We start from the raw sequence: 5372 nt of genomic DNA on the forward strand, positions 1-5372 counted from the left end.
CCCCTCTTGGTGGTCAGCTGAGGGCTTTGTTGGGAAGTCCCCCTTCCTTATCTGTCCTTTCTAGAACAAAACCAAGGCTATCTGAGGGTAGTCCCTAGATCCTAACTCAGGAGGTCACAGAGAGGTCACCACATTTCTGCCAGGACACAACTGGAACAGAGTATAGTCCGGTGACAGGGTATGACGGGTCCCAACACTCCCAACCTCAGTCACAAGAGCCTCTCCAACCTCAAGTGAATTAAGTGTCTTCCCTGAGCCTTGATTCTCTCCTTTGCCCAGTGGGGAGATCGATTCTATCTTACTGTGTAAGAACTAAGTGTGAGGGTGGGGGTGTGTACAAGTGTGAGTAAGCATGCAGGTGTGTCTGAGTCTGTGCACATGTGTATGCATACATGTGTGTGGAGGTATAGATCTGCATGTGTTCACATGCGTGTGTGTGTGTATGTGTGTGTGTGACTTCCTGCCAGTTAGTGATTAATCCAAGCTACTTCAAGGCACAGGTTGCCCCCCAGGAAAGCCTCACATTTCATTCATTTGTTCATTCACTCATCTGCCAGGCCCTCCACCTACCCTGCATGGAGTGCAGTTTGAGAGTCTGTCTCCCAACGGAGCGCAGTGCTTGCACACAACCACACGCACCATGACCTTCGGTGCCTTAGGATAACCCCCACTCCTCCACCGGCCCACACCGGGCGGGTGTGGAAGAGCTGAGGAATTTCCTGTGCGCCAGCCTAGGTGTGGGATTCCTGGGCTCTTACCTGATTTGGCCACAACCAGTGGCAAGTGATCTAGGGGGAGCCCCAAAACTTCCCACAGGGAGTGTCAGTTGGGGGGGGTAGGTGGCCCTCAGACCACTAGGTGGCGCTGCTGGACTGGAGGAGATGGAAAGCAGCATTGGCCTCAGAGCGGACAGACCAAAAAGATATCTCAGAGGAACCATATTTCCCAACCCACCTGAGAGATCAGTGGCACCACATGCACGTGACGAGGCCTTGGTCTTGCCGCCCCGTAAGGCAGCCCTTCCCTCTGGGTTTCTCTCCCCACCTGCCAGGTGGCAAGCTTGGGTGAAGTGGCTACCGGCTCAAAGTGGGCAGGCCAGGCCAAGGTGTTAAGGATGATCCCTCTTTCATCTCCCCAGTGGCCTGGATAAGCTTCACCTGTCTGAGCTTCGGTCAAATGAGGACATCTTTACTGCATGCTTTCCTTGCACAGAGCCAAGCCCACATTGCAGATGGGAAAGCCCAATGGTCAGTGCCTCATGCTGTAGCAAGTAGCCTGGGTCCCCTGCCCTGCAGTCCTCAGCCTCCTTAACTGTGCCCTATAAGATGAGCTCATGTTGGAGAATGTTATCTCAGTACCTTTTCAAGGGGAGATGAGGTGGGGAGGCAGTGCCAGGGAGCTCCTGGATGAGCACAATGTAACTATGGAAGAAGTTAGAGACCAGCATGGTGGCCCTGAGTAGGTAGCAGGGGCTGTTCCCTGGTGATAGTCAGCTCAGCTTCTGCTCCTGCACAGCAGCCCAGTTGTGTAACCACACTGCATCCTGAAGCCAACAGCAGCCCTCATGCTTGCTCCCATCATTCAGGAAGAACTTAGCAGCCAGGCTCTGAAGCCAGGCAGGCCTACACCCCCCTTGGCCTCAGTTTCTCCTTCTAGAATATAAAGGAAAACCGTGCCTCTCAGCTCAAAGCGACTCCTTCTTCCAAGCTGTGTGTCTGGGCAGAGGCAGGGTCAGCTAAAAGGGGCTGCTATGGTGGTGGCCTCGGGTGCCTGTCACTTGCTGGGCCCCAGCCAGGAGTATACATGTGGGCTCCCTGCAGCCTTGATGCCCCACTGGGCAGTGTTTGCACTGTCCCTTCCAAGAAGAAGTAACCTCCATTCTGCCTGGTGAGTGGTAGAGCTGCTATCTCAGCATGCCCTACCAAGCAAGTGTCACTTTCCTGGCAGTAAACATGAGAAATGGGACACGAGGACAGTAACTCCTTGCTGGAATTGCCCCAGAATAGCAGCGGGGCTGGGACAGAAGAGGATAGTGGGCTCTATGGGAGCTTGGGTCCCTGACACACTGCCTCCCCCTCCAGGATGCTCAAGCTCCTTTTGACTCATTCACCATCTGTGAGCCCAAATAGGCCAGACACTTACCCTGAACCACATGCCCTGGCAGCAGTTGAGCCCACTACATGGGCAGGGGAGAAAAACACACCGAGGGCTGATTGACCTGATAAGCAGCACCTAAAATTTCTAACCACAGAGTGCTGGCACTTGCCCCAAAGCCGGGCAGCAAGGATGCAGCACACAGATAAACAGACACACACCATGGAGAGAGGTGAGCCCTTCTGCGGTCTCTGACCTCTTTCACCTATCAGAGGGGACAGAGGGACACAATGTCCCCCAGCTCTCTCTCTCCCTTCCTTCCTCTGCCCTTGCTGGTGGCTGGCATCATTCCCAAAACACCCTCATCCTGCCCCACCACCGGGCCTTTGTGGGCCCAGATGACAATGAGATGGGAACAAGTGACTTCTAGGGCTGGAGCCAAAACCCTGCCTCTCTCCCTTCACCATGACAGCTCTAGACCTCCATCCTTCCCCTGCCTTCTCCCAGCCATGCTCTCCCATGGGAAGCTCCCTCCTTGCCAAAGGCCCCTGAACGGGATGACCCTGAGACAGCTGGGCCCATACCACAGCTCAGACTTGAGGCCACATGTGCTCTGAGCCTTGGTTCTTGTGGGTCCCTTGTGATGTGTCTGCAGGTGGCATCTTACCAGATTCCTGCTGAGACAATGGTACTCTTGGGAGGGCATCACTGCGCCTGGAATTTACCATGTTTGTGTAAAAGCCCTTGGGAGACAAGAATGACCCCACAGAGGGGATGCAGGGTGTCAGGCAGGGAGCCACCAGAGACATACAGGTAACCCCAAGTCCCACCCAAGCCTGGTGCCAGTCCCATGGGCTCTCCAGAGCGACCCATGTGGCTCATGGGCTGGGAGAAAATCCAGTACCAGCCCTAAACCTTTCTCAGATGGGCCCACCTCCCTGAGCCTCTGCTTCCTCATCAGTAAAATGGCCATGGTAATGCTGATTTCTTAAGCTGCCATGAAAAAAAAAAATTAGGTAAGGGACAAAGCAGTCAACTCATTACCATGCATATGGCCCACTGGTCAATCAGTTGGCAAACATTTCCTAAGCACTCACTATGACCTTTGGGGTGACATTGGGGAACACAGTAACAAATGAGGTGGAGTTCCAGGCATCAAGGAGCCTGTAGCTCTGAGCCACTGTGGTAAGATCCAAGCAGAATTCTGCCAGTGCTCAACTGCCTGCCAAAGAGTTAGGGAAGACTTTCCAAAAGACACGGCATTAATTGTGCTTTGAGGGATAAATAGGAGTTTTGTCTGGTGGAAGAGAGTCAGGATACTCTAGGAGAATCAATGTAGGAGTAGATGTGAAGGTTCAAGCCATGTCATAGGAAGCAAGGTAACCAAAGACCTGGTCAGATGCAGGAAAATTTCAGATGAGTCACTTCCCCTCTCCTGGCCTCAGTTTCCTTGTCTGCAAGCAAGGACAGAAACACCTGCCTCCAAATAAGCAAATGCTGCAGAAAGTGCTGGCCAATGCTAATGTTCCCTACTTAATTGTCCACGTTCTTTTTTGAGGCCAGAGTTATTTTTGGCCACACTTGGCTATTTGCAGGCTAGAGTGTGTCCTTTCCCACAGAGGACGGAGCTGGGCTGCCCAGGCCACAGTCCTTCTCCCAAGCAGAGTGGTAGGACAGGGACATACAACCGATGAGCAAAAACAAATCTTGATTCCAGGAAAACCACATGAATCTCAGAACAGGCTGAACCTGCTTCCAAGGAAGCCCACAGTTCCAGGAGCCCGTGAGAACCTTAGGGTAGACTGGGCCATCTCTAAGTCCCCCTGCCAGAGGAGTTGGGACTAAAGCCCTCACAATGTGAGAAGGTCAGAAGTGCTGCCTGGGACATGTTCCCATGATCCCCGGGAGCTGCATGCTGCAGCTGAGACTGGCGTGCCCGCAAGGACCACACCTCCACGGTGACAGCCAGGTGGCCTGATTCTCCTTCTGGTCTCTCAGTGTCCATTCCCACCTCCCCAGTTCTAGTGGACTGACCAAGAGGCACAGACACCTGAAAGAAAGCTGGGGGAGGGGGAGCAGTCGGGGGCCCTCCATGCAACCTTCTGTGAAACAACCATGGGGCCCCTGCCTTCCAGTCAGGCTCCTTTCTGCTGATCCAGAAGCTGGAGTGCCCTGGGTAGCCTCCCTCACCCTTCTGCAGAAACCACACTCCCACGGCATCTCTCCCATATAAAAGTTTGGTCAGCCCCCGCCAGGGCACTCGTGGGACTTGTGGGATATCCACAGGTTCTGCCTCCGTCAGGTGCAAGGAGGAGCAAGCGTCAAATGAGTCCCACATAGAGGGGATAGGAGGAAGGGGACCACTGGAGATGACCTGTCTATGGGTACCATGGAGCAAACAGATCTCATTTCAAGATGGTCCTGAGCAATGGAGCCACTACCGCAAGAGCAATTGAGTGTTAAGGAGTGAGCAGAGACTGGTTTTACTTAGGTAGGCAACAGGAAGAGACCTATGTATCCACATGCAAAATTTAACATCATAGATTCCCTAAGTCCTGGGCGTTCCAGTTCCTGGAAGGTGAGGGTGTGGGTCAGCTCCGAGCACAGCTCTGGGTAGGTTGCCTCTCCTGACTGCTGCAGTGGCCTCCCGTGCTGCTCACAAGGCTCAAGAGGTAGAAGCAGTCCAAGTCCTATGGGAGACTGTGACTCAGCCATAAAAGCAGTGATGCTCTGACCTGTGTCACAGTATGGACAGCCTAAAACACCTTGCTAAGTGAAAGAAGACAGACACCAAAGGCCAGACAGGACAGGATTCTGTTCGTAGAAGCTATCCAGGGGCTGGCACAGGATTATGCTTGCCAGGGGCTGTGAGGAGGTGGGAAAAGTAATTTTCTGTGGGACAAGAACTGTCCCAGAACTCAGCAGTGGTGATGGTCGCACACCTTGTGGAGAGACTAAACTCCACTGACGTGTTAGCTCTAAAAGCTTAACTTCATATGCTGTGAGTTTCATCCAATAAAAAAGCTATTAGGAAGCATCCTTATCTGAAAACAAGGGCAATGAAATGCCCAGAAGAGGTATGAGGATTAAGAAAAGTGTGTTTGGGATGCACACAATTCCCAGCGCTCAGCAAGTGAGTGGGGTGTGAGTCATCGCTGAGAAAGTGCTTTGAAAGTAACCTGTGAGCACAACCAGCCTGAGAATCTTTAACACAAGAGCTGGAGAGTATCCCCTCTTTAACAAGTAGTGCTGCATGTGTTTATCCACGTGCAGAAGAC

This window comes from Cavia porcellus, unplaced genomic scaffold (genome assembly GCF_034190915.1).
Source record: "Cavia porcellus strain 051 isolate PalLab524CR breed Dunkin Hartley unplaced genomic scaffold, mCavPor4.1 scaffold_19, whole genome shotgun sequence".
NCBI classification, from domain to species: Eukaryota; Metazoa; Chordata; class Mammalia; order Rodentia; family Caviidae; genus Cavia; species Cavia porcellus.